This window comes from Mixophyes fleayi, chromosome 3, assembly GCF_038048845.1.
Source record: "Mixophyes fleayi isolate aMixFle1 chromosome 3, aMixFle1.hap1, whole genome shotgun sequence".
Classification (NCBI taxonomy): Eukaryota; Metazoa; Chordata; class Amphibia; order Anura; family Limnodynastidae; genus Mixophyes; species Mixophyes fleayi.
The window spans coordinates 144,385,696-144,400,999 of record NC_134404.1 but is presented as its reverse complement, the minus strand read 5'-3'; the positions used below and the strand labels follow the sequence as shown (position 1 = coordinate 144,400,999).

At 41.3% G+C, this 15,304-nt stretch overlaps 1 protein-coding gene across 1 annotated transcript in view; it reads left to right on the top strand.

Annotated features, from left to right (window-relative positions):
• LOC142144086 (glutathione S-transferase 3-like) overlaps positions 1–15,304 on the top strand; it is a 134,611-nt gene that overhangs the window by 38,182 nt on the left and 81,125 nt on the right. The gene's annotated exons all lie outside the window — the stretch shown is intronic.

Genomic DNA, 15,304 nt, shown 5'->3' with positions numbered 1-15,304 from the left:
CATCACTGTACGGGAAGAGGTGGCTCGGGAGGAGGCTATTGATGATGTAGCTGGCACTGTGGAGGAACTTGATGATGGGGATGGTGATGTGGTTATTGTAAATGAGGCACCAGGGGGGGAAACAGCTGATGTCCATGGGATGAAAAAGCCCATCGTCATGCCTGGTCAGAAGACCAAAAAATGCACCTCTTCGGTCTGGAGTTATTTTTATCCAAATCCAGACAACCAATGTATGGCCATATGTAGCTTATGTAAAGCTCAAATAAGCAGGGGTAAGGATCTTGCCCACCTAGGAACATCCTCCCTTATACGTCACCTGAATAACCTTCATAGTTCAGTGGTTAGTTCAGGAACTGGGGCTAGGACCCTCATCGGTACAGGGACACCTAAATCCCGTGGTCCAGTTGGATACACACCAGCAACACCCTCCTCGTCAACTTCCTCCACAATCTCCATCAGATTCAGTCCTGCAGCCCAAGTCAGCAGCCAGACTGAGTCCTCCTCAATACGGGATTCATCCGAGGAATCCTGCAACGGTACGCCTACTACTGCCACTGCTGCTGTTGCTGCTGTTAGTCGGTCATCTTCCCAGAGGGGAAGTCGTAAGACCGCTAAGTCTTTCACAAAACAATTGACCGTCCAACAGTCGTTTGCCATGACCACAAAATACGATAGTAGTCACCCTATTGCAAAGCGTATAACTGCGGCTGTAACTGCAATGTTGGTGTTAGACGTGCGCCCGGTGTCCGCCATCAGTGGAGTGGGATTTAGAGGGTTGATGGAGGTATTGTGTCCCCGGTACCAAATCCCCTCGAGATTCCACTTCACTAGGCAGGCGATACCAAAAATGTACAGAGAAGTACGATCAAGTGTCCTCAGTGCTCTTAAAAATGCGGTTGTACCCACTGTCCACTTAACCACGGACATGTGGACAAGTGGTTCTGGGCAAACGAAGGACTATATGACTGTGACAGCCCACTGGGTAGATGCATCCCCTTCCGCAGCAACAGCAACAGCTGCATCAGTAGCAGCATCTACAAAATGGCTGCTCATGCAAAGGCAGGCAACATTGTGTATTACAGGCTTTAATAAGAGGCACAACGCTGACAACATATTAGAGAAAATGAGGGAAATTATCTCCCAGTGGCTTACCCCACTTAGACTCTCATGGGGATTTGTGGTGTCAGACAATGCCAGTAACATTGTGCGGGCATTAAATATGGGCAATTTCCAGCACGTCCCATGTTTTGCCCACACCATTAATTTGGTGGTGCAGCATTACCTCAAGAGTGACAGGGGTGTGCAGGAGATGCTTGCGGTGGCGCGCAAAATTGCTGGACACTTTCGGCATTCAGCCAGTGCCTACCGCAGACTAGAGGCACATCAAAAAAGCATGAACCTGCCCTGCCATCACCTCAAACAAGAGGTTGTGATGCGCTGGAACTCCACCCTCTATATGCTGCAGAGGATGGAGGAGCAGCAAAAGGCCATTCAGGCCTACACAGCCACCTACGACATAGGCAAAGGAGTGGGGATGCGCCTCAGTCAAGCGCAGTGGAGACTGATTTCCGTGTTGTGCAAGGTTCTGCAGCCATTTGAACTTGCCACACGAGAAGTCAGTTCCGACACTGCCAGCTTGAGTCAGGTCATTCCCCTGATCAGGCTGTTGCAGAAGCAGCTGGAGAAAGTGAGGGAGGAGCTGGTAAGCCATTGCGATTACACCAAGCATGTAGCTCTTGTGGATGTAGCCCTTCGTACGCTTTGCCAGGATCCGAGGGTGGTCACTCTTTTAAAGTCAGAGGAATACATTCTGGCCACCGTGCTCGATCCTCGGTTTAAAGCGTATGTTGTGTCTCTGTTTCCGGCGGACACAAGTCTACAGCGGTGCAAAGACCTGCTGGTCAGGAGATTGTCCTCTGAAGAGGACCGTGACATGCCAACAGCTCCACCCTCATTTTCTTCCACATCTATGGCTGCGAGGAAAAAGCTCAGTTTTCCCAAAAGAGGCACTGGCGGGGATGCTGATAACATCTGGTCCGGACTGAAGGACCTGCCAACCATTGCAGACATGTCTACTCTCGCTGCATTGGATGCTGTCACAATAGAAAAAATTGTGGATGATTACTTTGCTGACACCATCCAAGTAGACATGTCAGACAGTCCATATTGTTACTGGCAGGAAAAAAAGGCAGTTTGGAAGCCCCTGTACAAACTGGCTCTATTTTACCTGAGTTGTCCCCCCTCCAGTGTGTACTCGGAAAGAGTTTTTAGTGCAGCGGGGAACCTGGTCAGTGAGCGGCGAAGGAGGTTGCTTCCTCACAACGTTGAAAAAATGATGTTTATAAAAATGAATAATCAATTCCTCAATGAAGTACAGCACTGCCCTCCAGATACTACAGAGGGACCTGTGGTTGTGGAGTCCAGCGGGGACGAATTGATAATGTGTGATGAGGAGGAAGTACACACTGTAGGGGGAGAGGAATCAGAGGTTGAGGATGAGGACGACATCTTGCCTCAGTAGAGCCTGTTTAGTCTGTACAGGGAGAGATGAATAGCTTTTTTGGTGTGGGGGCCCAAACAAACCAATCATTTCAGCCAAAGTTGTTTGGTAGGCCCTGTCGCTGAAATGATTGGTTTGTTAAAGTGTGCATGTCCTATTTCAACAACATAAGGGTGGGTGTGAGGGCCCAAGGACAATTCCATCTTGGAACTTTTTTTTTTGCATTATATGACCAATCAACAGTCGTTTGCCATGTTCAAAAAGTAAAACCAAATTTAAAAAAATTCAAGAAATTAAACCAAAAGTAAAATGCCGTGTCATAATTTAAAACAAGAGGTATTGACGTGCTCTAAAACTACTGTATTGTTGTTTATATTTTATAAACACTACACTTGAAAGCTTGAGTCTTTCAATAAAAAAGTAACTGTCCATTGCACGAATATTTGCAACAGGGACAATTTTAGGGTTAAGAAAGTCAACTAATAACACTTCGACGCTGTCTGTCTTTATAAACACTACACTTGGAAGTTGGAGGAGGTATTGTGGCCCCGGCACCAAATTTACTACCGGGGCCACTCCACTGTGCAGTCCATATTTAGGTGTATCAGATATTAAACAACGGTGACAGTTGATGCCCAATTTTTAAATTATATTGTGGCCTCGGTACCAAATTGTGTACCGGGGCCACCACACTACGCAGTCCAGATACATTTATTGGTGCGATTCATAAAAGTTCAGGGTTTTATTATTATATTGTGGGGACCACTCTATCTATACCACACTACAACTCTATACCACTCTATTTAATACTTTAATTCTATTTCATACTTTAATTCTATTTAATACTTTAATTCTATTTCATACTTTAATTCTATTTAATACTTTAATTCTATTACTAATTACCATAAAGAGGAACTGCCGCTTCTATTTAATACTTTAATTCTATTAGTAGTTACCATAAAGAGGAACAAAATAAACCAATTTTACCAAAAGTATAATATGACTTAGACTTACAAACACTACACTTGAAAGATGGTGCCTTTAAATGAAAAAGTCAGTCTTCATTGCACGACTATGTGCAACAGGGACAGTTTTTTGGTTTACAAAGTCAACCAATAACACTTGGACCCTGTCTGTCTTTAACATACTTGATGGGATCTCAATGACGAATTGTTTGTACCATGTTTGGAGGAGGTATTGTGGCCCCGGTATCAAATTGGGTACCGGGGCCACCCCACTACGCAGTCCAGATACTTGTTTGGTGGAATTCTGACACGTGGAGGGTGTATTTATTTTATTGTGGCCCCGGTATCAAATTGGGTACCGGGGCCACCCCACTACGCAGTCCAGATACTTGTTTGGTGGAATTCTGACACGTGGAGGGTGTATTTATTTTATTGTGGCCCCGGTATCAAATTGGGTACCGGGGCCACCCCACTACGCAGTCCAGATACTTGTTTGGTGGAATTCTGACACGTGGAGGGTTTTTTAATTATATTGTGGCCTCGGTACCAAATTGTGTATCGGGGCCACCACACTACGCAGTCAAGATAGATAGATGCGTATCATAGATAAAGTACATTCAGTGGTGTGGGGCAAATTGAAAAATATTCAAAATGCACTGACATTATCAAAAACAAGAGGTTGTCACACGTTAAAACTCCAACATGTATATGATGGAGAGGATGGAGGAGCAGCCGTATGTGTAGTGTAATGCAGACCTGTTGAAGGTTTTTTATATATTTTATTGTGGTGCCCAGTGCCCACTCCTCTAGGCAGTCCAGGTACATTTATTGGTGCGATTCATAAAAGTTCAGGGTTTTTAATATATTGTGGTGACCCACTCCTCTACGCAGTCCAGGTACATTTATTGGTGCGATTCATAAAAGTTCAGGGTTTTTAATATATTGTGGTGACCCACTCCTCTACGCAGTCCAGGTACATTTATTGGTGCGATTCATAAAAGTTCAGGGTTTTTAATATATTGTGGTGACCCACTCCTCTACGCAGTCCAGGTACATTTATTGGTGCGATTCATAAAAGTTCAGGGTTTTTAATATATTGTGGTGACCCACTCCTCTACGCAGTCCAGGTACATTTATTGGTGCGAATCAAACAAGTTGATGGTTTTCTTATTATATATATTGTGGTGACCCACTCCTCTACGCAGTCCAGGTACATTTATTGGTGCGATTCATAAAAGTTCAGGGTTTTTAATATATTGTGGTGACCCACTCCTCTACGCAGTCCAGGTACATTTATTGGTGCGAATCAAACAAGTTGATGGTTTTCTTATTATATATATTGTGGTGACCCACTCCTCTACGCAGTCCAGGTACATTTATTGGTGCGAATCAAACAAGTTGATGGTTTTCTTATTATATATATTGTGGTGACCCACTCCTCTACGCAGTCCAGGTACATTTATTGGTGCGATTCATAAAAGTTCAGGGTTTTTAATATATTGTGGTGACCCACTCCTCTACGCAGTCCAGGTACATTTATTGGTGCGATTCATAAAAGTTCAGGGTTTTTAATATATTGTGGTGATCCACTCCTCTACGCAGTCCAGGTACATTTATTGGTGCGAATCATAAAAGTTCAGGGTTTTTAATATATATTGTGGTGACCCACTCCTCTACGCAGTCCAGGTACATTTATTGGTGCGAATCATAAAAGTTCAGGGTTTTTAATATATATTGTGGTGACCCACTCCTCTACGCAGTCCAGAAAGATACCTTGTTGCAACGTTTTGGACTAATAACTATATTGTGAGGTGTTCAGAATACACTGTAAATTAGTGGAAATGCTTGTTATTGAATGTTATTGAGGTTAATAATAGCCTAGGAGTGAAAATAAGCCCAAAAACTTGATTTTTAAACTTTTTATGTTTTTTTCAAAAAAAATCCGAATCCAAAACCTTAAATCCGAACCGAGACCTTTCGTCAAGTGTTTTGCGAGACAAATCCGAACCCCAAAAATAACGAAAATCCGGATCCAAAACACAAAACACGAGACCTCAAAAGTCGCCGGTGCACATCCCTACTTATAAGTAACTTATTTGTGCTGGATCATGTAGAAATAATTTATTGTAGAAATGTATTTTAATTAGTGGTGCAGGCACCAATGTAGATTATTGCAACTGCACTTATTGTGTTACATTGGGATGTGTTTTGTATGGAAGTTTTATTATTTGGGTTTCTAACTTTGCTAGAGGAAGTTTGTTTGCTGATAGCAAGAAATGCTAAGTAAGTATTTTTATGTGAAGTGACAAACACCTGTTTAGCCTGTATACCCAGCAGGGGGCTGCAAGCTTTCTGCCTGGTGTGGCTGCATCTCAGATAATGCAAGCATCAAGTTTTAGTACATAATAGAGTAGTGTAAATATTGTTAGCTTTGCATTGCATGTACATCCATGTTTGGGAAAACATACTGCATCCTGAATACTAAAAATAGTACAGACGTTGCTTAACCATTTTGGATCAGGGGGCTGGCTTACCCCCTGCCAGGAGTTATGTCAGAACTGTATAAAAAGTGAGCTGTTTGAGAATGTAATGTATCATTCTTGCACCATCTATACTTCTGGAAAGATCGCTACTACCACAGACTGGCATGTGAACTGTCCTTGCTAGGACTACTTGAGCTAATAAACCTTCTTTTGCTTCAAGAACCTGCTTTAACGACTACTTACCCTGCTGTAAATTCCTATGACCTACAGATTAGACCCAAACCTAATCTGTTATCCGGTTGATGTGAGGCGGACCCAGCATTCCAGTGCCAACGTTTTGCCCGCTACTGCAGCTCTGGCTAGTGTGGTAGGCCAGGGGGAACCATCCACAGCAACCCTGATCTGAAGGCAAGAAGTCAGGTATCCCAGCCCAGGTGTACCATCAAGGGGGTACCCTAGCAGCAAGAGTTACCAAGAAGGAAGCGGTTCTAGGTGCCAGTGTAGGAGCCTAGTGGTGGCAGCAGGCTCCTCCTATTGCAACAGGAGAGGTGTATTTGGGATAAAGTAAGGGGATGGTGGCAAAGTAAGCCCAGCCTGTCCCCAGCGACAACAGACAGGGTGGCATAGGCAGTCCATCCAGTCACAGGGTTAAATTTTGCTTTTGTAGCAGATGAAGCCTTTGCGCTGCCCAATCCTCTTTTAAAACCTTATCCCCAATAAAGATTCACACCTGAAAGGAGGATCTTTAATTACTGATTGTCACACACCGGAACTGCTGGTCGTTCAGTCAGGTGCCGGTGCACTTTCTTGCAGTCTCCCACTGTGGTCTTCTTTGGCGTTGAAAACACAGCGGTTTGCCTCAGACAGCCACCATCTTTGATTCAGGTCTGCGAATCCCATCTCCCACCATTGGTTACTGCCCTCTAATGGACAGACTATTTAAAGTACCTGTTTCATTCATTTAGTTCCAGATCTTTTAGTCTCTCTACTTGTGTGGTTGTGGCTCTCAGTGGCTCTTGCTATTTCCAGCCTGCAGACTGTTACACCTCCTCAGATCCAGACACCAAGCTTACTAGCTTACCTGGACCTCCATGTACTCCTGCCTGCAAACGGTTATACCTCATCTGATCCAGACACTAAGCTTCAGAGCTTATTTGGACCTCAGTGTACTCCTACCTCCAGACCAATACACCTACTCTGATCCAGACTCCAGCTACCTAGCTTACCTGGACCTTCATGCTCACTTGGCTGTAGACCTTCTTACTTCTTCTTGCATCTTCTCCTTCCAAGTGTTCTCCACCGGGTCTCGCTTGGAACCTACTTGGAAAACTGCAGCCTGTGGGGCAGAAGCCATAAAGCCCATACTTCCTTGTGTGGGTCATTGGCAAACTCCTTCTGTCTCGTTAAACTATGCACCTCTCTGTAAGTGGCGCTAAGCCAAGCAGACCCCAAGGGTCCTACAGAATCACTTGCCCGTGGAAAGAGTCACACTTTAGCCATGTCCTCCAAAGCCAAGCTCCTCTTCTGCAGGTTGGAATACTCATTTGCCTGCATTTGTCTTCATTCGAGCAGAACAGCAATTACCTACGCGGACGACAGCTAGAGACGAATGAACATTCACCCAAAATGCTCCACTCTGTAGCTAGAGCTGCCGTGATTGGTTCATACCAACTGTTAACGCCCACATATGCATTAGAAGCATCTATAAAAACAGAGAGGAACCAGATTGTCGTCAGTGGTGAGTGACAATATGACTGATGAGATAGAGAATGAAAAGAGTAATGGAGGAGTGGAGGGAAAAGACAAAGTAGGAATTGGAAGAGGTGAAAAGAGCCAAGCCAATGAGTCCAAGGGAGATAGATATGACGGTGAGAGTGCAAGACTACAACTGTCACAAAAAAAAATACTTAAAAGGTAATTACCGAAAGAAAGTTCCAGATGCAAAAAAGGTTGTCAGATTTGAAGAACACAGAATAAAGTAACTTGAAGAGGATCTGAAAGAACATTAAAAAAAAGTGAGTATTAAAAGTGGTTATTAAAACTTTCTAAAACTTTTTAGTATTGGTGTTAGTATTTAACAATAACAATAATGATTAGTAAAACAGGGACATCTATTTACAGAAAGAAAAATGCATGATGACGTGTGCACAGCAACACAAAAAAATAACATGGAAGAAGCGATAGTGAGCATAAAAGAAGAAAACACACACATATAAATTGGGGAAATAAAAGTGGAACTAAATAAAGGTTATTAAAAAGCATTAAAAAGTTTAAAAAACATAAATTATACCCTGTGCCTATATATTAAAAATTGCATTGTATATATTTCAGTTGGTAAGGGTCATCATGACAGCATGCCTGGCCAAACCCAGGAGAGACATCAGCACAAAGTGATTTCAAGCAGTGTCCAAGGTGAGAAAATAGTAGTAATCCCAATGTTAAAACCGATGTTGTGTCCCGTTTCATCAATAAAAATAAGTAAAATAATTTTTTGTTTTTCAGTTAGATATCATCGTCATTTCTGACGAAAGTTCGGAAAGAGAGAAGGAGGGCACAAGCTTCAATATTTCTATGACTTCTGTTGATGGAAAAGGTGTGGCCGAGAAGATTGAAAAGCAAATTCTCTAACAACAAAAATTTTAGAGAATTAAGGGAAAATATAAGTGATGTCAAGAAGAAATTCCATAAACTGAAAAAAAAAAATCTTGATTTGTTTCACATGTCTGAAAAAGTTATGTTTGAAGCCTCTACCAAGAGGAAAATTTAAAATCATAGTAACTAGTGTTAGGAACCCCTCCAGTCGGTACAACACAACCCAGAGTCTACTCTGCCAGTCAGGTTTTCACTGGAGCCCCTGATGGTGGGGACAGACTGGGCTGCAGACTGACAGAGGGTCATGACGTGTGTACCGGCTGGGGAGAACCCAGGCAAACGGAGTGAAGTCCAAGCAGAGGTCAAGGGCCGGCAGCAGATAGCAATTCCAATTAACAAGCCGAGGTCAAGGGTCATGAGCAGACAGGAAGATCGGTAAACAAGCCAGAGGTCAGGGTCACGAGATACACAAGCAAAGTCCAAATCCAGGCAAAGGGTCATACACGGGTAATCAGCAGAAAGTTCAATAGGCAGGAACAGGGCACAGAGCAGGTCAGCAGACTGGGAACAGAAGCTATAACCGGCAATGAGGCAGCAGACCTCATTGCCTTAAATACAGCCAGCAGCCAATCAGAGCCTGCCCCCAGATAGAGCACACTTGCAAGCTAATTGCCTGCTACCCTAAACACCAATCAGGGCTTAGCCCTGGAATCCACACTTGCAGGCTAATGCCTGCTAATTCAGCCACAGGCTGAATCTGATTACTTGCCCCCTATGCGTGTGCGCGCCCGGCTGCCGGGACGCGGCACTGAAGAGGTGTCCGGCCGTTGCCTTTGCAACGGTCGGGAGTTGGGAGGAAGTGACGTCCCGGTCGTCATGGTGACGGCCGGGACGCCGGAGAGGACAGGAAGCGAGCCGCGGCGGCTGTGAGTACCGCCGCAGCTCGTGACAACTAGTACATGAGTTAAAAATACAGTGATTAGTATATTAAGCTGCTCTGCAGTGTGGGGAATTATTTTTTTTTACATCCAATTAATATAAATGTGGACTGGGACAGATACAGTGGACATATATATATATATATATAGATAGATAGATAGATTCCAGGTGAGGCGGCACTGAAGGATTTAAGACAACTTGTAGTTTGTATCAAAAGAGTGTATTGAATCCATTCCAACGTTTCAGTATAGTAATTTTCTCAGGGACATCAGGGACATCATGACTTCATTTTATCTTCAGTATTTTCACACATGTTAACAATTCCTGTTATATACACTTGTATACAGGAACACATAGATGACATATGGAGCTTGTAAAAAAAGTTCATTATTGATTCACCATTCAAAGATCACTATTTCCATTAGCTTCACGTTTTTACAACACACCACATAGGAGACGGTGACAAAATCATACATTTAAATATACACACCCAGAAAGGCATCGCTGATGAAGGAACTGTTGGCAGATTGTCGGGCACATGGTCCTTAGTGCATACACACTGCCGAGTTGGAACAGCCTTGTTCCATCGTTGAATGAGATTTTTAGTCTGTTTATAAAATCAATGAAATGATACAATGTGCTTTGGAACGATAATCGGTCATTGCTGGCATGCACACATTAATGAGATATCAGCCAAACGGTCGTTTATCATGTGGTTGGCCCAATAATCAGTTGAAAAACCTGTAGTGTGCACCCAGTCTTATACCTTCCTTTTGTTCTATGCTGGGACCCCGCTTCTCTGCAATTGCGCGCTAAGAGTCAGGAGACAAATGTAGATGAGGGAAGAAAGGGACGAATAAAAACAGGTAAACTCAGCATAATATGTAGGGAGCATAATATGTAGTCTGGGAATCCTGATTTCTTTACATTATCGCAACACCTGAAAATGGTGAGTTTGTTTCTGTGATAACAATTATTGCTTACACTAGTAGGATTTTTTCTCTTCACTTTCCATAAACATTTTATCTGATTATTTGTAATTTAAAACCTTAAGCAATATATGTTATATGTGACTGCTTCAATATGCAAATCTACCAACATGGTACAAGGGGATTGGTGGGTTGGACCTCACCCCTCTATATAGTCATTCACTCATTCCTTGCACTAGCAGCAGTAGCAGCAAGTGATAATACAAAGCTTATAGTGTTGGTCTCGTTTACTTGGATATAGGGTAAGCTTTACTTTTACATTTACATGCAGCTATTTGCTTAGTTCCATGCTCAAGATAGATTGATGAAGCTCAAGAACTTTTTTCCGCTCTTTACAAGAAAAACTGTTATTTTCTTGATATTGCTAAGCTGCATGTTAGCCTAGAGTTCTAAAATGTTAGTGACTGCTTGTGTCTTCTGTTCTGATAAATATGCACATTTGATATTATGGATAGAGTGGTTTAATTAGTGACTGAACAATACTAGTATCATAGGCATGTTTCTCCTTGCACAGGACATTATTATAAGCTCATCATCATCGGTTAGTTACATTACATTATGTAATTCAATGTGTTCAAGGTACCGAAAATTATAAAAATTTAGAACTACATAGTTTACTAAAAGCATATTAATGTCACCATATAACTCAATGTGGAATTCAGAAAATGACTGACGCACATTTTGTAACATTAAATACAGTTACATTAATGATAGAAATGTTGGTGCCAATTTTAACATTTCTAATATTATGGTGTCCATACAGAAGACCCTGTCACTTAGGGGCCTATTTATGACCAAATTTAAATGACTAACGTTAATTTTCATTTCCTCTTGCAATGATAAGAAGTGAATAATGTGGCAATTTATTAAAATGTATTAGCTGGGACAGCGGTGCTGATAGTAACCTGTCCTAGTGAGCAATCTATAGTAAAATGATTGCAGTTTTGATCGCTTTACTTACAGGTTTCTATGGCCAGGCAGAATTTGTTATAGAGAGAGCATGAAGCCTACTAGGGATGGATCCAAAAATCCCCCTCCTGTGATGCTTACCCAATAAGTTATAATGGCTAACACCATCTTCAGATAGGGTTGGTTACCGGGATCAAGTTCATAATTTTGGAGCTTGATAATTAATGCAACCTATGGGGACTTGATTTGTGATTGAAGAGGTGGAGATATCTGCTGTGGTCCTTCATTAATAAAGCACCTTGTTACTAATCCTATGCTTTAATACCCTGAAAACTGCAGTTTATAGGTTGATAAATAGGTCCCTAGTCCAGCTGCCAAACAGTTGGATCTAGCCTGGCAACACATATGTACAGTTAAATTAGACAGATCCATTCGCGCTGAAAAGACAGATCCTATGAGAGACAATACGTGAGGTTGACTGCACACAATAGCAGACACAAGCACACTGCCACCTATTGGCTGACCAGATGTCCCGTAGATCCCTAGCAGATGTTAATTGGGATTGGGGTCGTTTTTGGTCCTACTTGATATGTTTATAAATTGGTCTAAAATAATGAAATTGGCTATGGAAATCATTACTTGTATTGGTCTATTTAAATGCCTATCAGGGTTATCCAGCATGATAAGCACAGCATTTATATGGACAAACACTAGACCTCCTAGTTTTCATAAATGTCCCCAAATATGTTTTATATAGTGCACACATTTTAAATTGTATCTACACAAGTATATGTCAGGTTAATGGTAAAGGGAAATATTTTTATCATGCTAACCTTGTGTTAAATACGCTTGGGATCATTGTGACTTTGGAACATCCTTGGTAAATTTCATGACTAATATGAGCCTTAATATGCTGACACAAGACAATGTTGTTGCCTGGGTAGGGTTAAGTGTGAGGTGTCAAACCTTGTACAAATTATATAGCTTTATATTCCTACAGGAAAACATTTTACTCATCAGTAAATCCTCCCTGGCATCAGTCTTATATAAGCATACTTATTAAACAGAGGGTTTATTATGTTAATGAGTTGACTATGATGTGACCATGACTTGCACTACAGAGACAAGTAACTACACCCATGAAAAGAGATTAGGCTTCTTTGATAAATATGTAGTTCCTTTTAGTATTTACAGTGACACTGTAATCTTAGTGTGTTGTACAACCTATTAGATCAGGTTTGGCAAAGCAATGTGTAAGAATTGTTATGAAACGTACAAAATATATATTTTATATTTGGTACTAAATTTAGTTAACTAATAATATCTCAGAGGTAGCATTCTTTAGAACTGAGAGATGTCATTTAGCAACAACTGAAGAAATAGACTTAAGGGTCCATTTATTCATTCTTCACCGCCAAATTTAACAATAAACAATAAAAGAAGCTTCGTCGGCTACATCAGGTAAAAATCTTCACTGGCCCAGGGACTTTGTTAAATAGGATCTTTTAACTTATTGTTATTATTATTATTGTAGATTCGTAAGGTGCCACAGTCAGCGACGTAGTGGACAAAAGAGTATTTTAAATTTATACAGCTTATATACTTTCACACTGTTAGAATTACATTTTTTTCCTGTCGCTTCACTCTACACAAAACTGAATACAACAGAAGTTCTATCTCGGACCAGTTATGTCTCTTATTTATTTCAGCACATTTGGATACCTTCGTGATGACCTTGACCGTATTTAAAGTTTGCAGTAATTATACACACCTCAAACAGTAAACACCAGTACAAACTAAGCTTCTACAACTAAACCATGAGCATGATTTATGTCTCCCTAAAATAAGTAAACTATAAAATCAAACCCCCCTAGCATGACAGGTGCCTGCTCAGTTTCACAGTGTGAGAAACAAATATTCTGATAAGAAATGGACACATTTCCTGGACCAATCACCCCCATAATATACATATCCCTGTTTATTAACAGTTATTTATATAATGCCTTCATATCTTGCAGCGCTTTACAGAGATTATATAATCATTCACATCAGTTCCTACCACAGTGGAGCTTACAATCTATTGCCTACCACATGGACACAAACTAATTAACCTACCAGTATGTCTTTGGAACATGGGTGAAACCCATGCGAACACAGAAAGAACATACAATCTCTAAACAGATGGAGCCCTAGTCAGACTTGATCCCATGGCCCAGTGCTGTAAAGCAGAAATACTTACTAAGGTGACACCGTGCTGCTCTACTGATTCATGTAATAAAGTTATCCACTCAACTTTGGGATTCATATTCCACGTCGACTCCTGTCAATCTGTATCTAGTTATCTTCCCTCATGGTTTTAAAGTGGCTCATGGGTTGTGTATCAGTGCACTATAAATCCAATATTTCCGATATTACCAGTCCGAGTCAGGACTCTGATCAATTTGGAACTTCCCGATCACCTCTGACCGGAAAGCGATGCAAATTGTCACTTTTCCGTGACTCTGAATTCTCGCAAGTCTTTCAAACTGTGTGTGTGTGTGTGTGTGTCTGTGTGTGTGTGTGTGTTTGTGTGTGTGTATATATATGTATATGTGTATGGTTTTACAATGAAGACATTAGGAGAAGTGGCAGTATAGTACACCACCATATACACCCCCACTTTGACAAATATGTATTGTGTGTGTATATATATATATATATATTATATAAGTTAACCCGTGTATGATACTCATGCATTCTAGTCAAATCAAGCTACTTAAGGTGTTAAAAAGGTTCTTGTCATGCATTTGGGCCTATCCCAGGCCTCCTCAGGGGAAGAGCGTTACTTCCCGACGCAAGCGCCCTTTTTTAACGTGGTTTTGTCCACATGTCACCACCTCATCATTTTTCTCCATCACCTCATCCTTCATCTTTATCGCCACATCCTTCATCAAGCTACTTAAGGTGTTAAAAACACCCCACTGTCACCCCCGACACCCACCAACCACTCACAACTGTCACTTCTCCTTCAAGAAATATATATATATTTTTTTAAAATCTTTATAAACACTTTTAACAATTAACAAATTAAATTAACAAATTTAAAACATCTTAGTATACCAAATTTCAGCCCTTTCTGAGTTTTTTTTCCACACACACTAAGAATTTAGTAGGTCAGTGTATAACTCCACCCAGCAGGTGGCGCTGCAGCTTGTTTGTTTTTTTTCACACACACACACAGACTAGGCTTATATATATTTTATATATATATATATATATATATATATATTTATGCACACACACCACTCCTTCCTCTTGATTGTCATCATTATGTGTTAGTTGGACGAGGGTCCAGAGTCTGGAGAACTATAAGGCTGCAGGAGATAGCAGTTTATCTGAGTGCTGTAGTGCACATGCTTGTCACAGTGCTGTCCAAAGAAAAGTCCACGTTGGACATTTCTACAAGCCTGTTTGGAGTCTATGTGACAGCACCATATATTTATAATTTTCTGTTGTCAATTTAAAAAAAGGCTGAGATTTACCCACATGTATCTTCTATTATACTGTCATCCTACTAGCTCCCTGAGGCTACTCTCTCTGTCTATGTGCTTCAAATCAGTAGCAAATTAAGATTACCATGAGCCCTGGGCTGTGACCAAAACGGGGTCTTACTACTTCTGTGTCCATCTTATCAGAATATAGATAAAATAAATAAACATTTGATTTGGGGGGTGCAAAATAAAGAGAGAATTCTGAATTGTACCGATGATATATAACAAGAGAAGTGGCATTGTACATTTGTCCTTACATACAATAGAAGAGCCTGACTGACATTTACAAAACAAACAAAAGAAAAAGGGAATTGGGTAGTCTCAGGGATACCAAGAGGGCCGCACATTCATTGGCCCCATTTTATTTGCTCTGGGCCCAGGGCAGTCGCCCCACCCA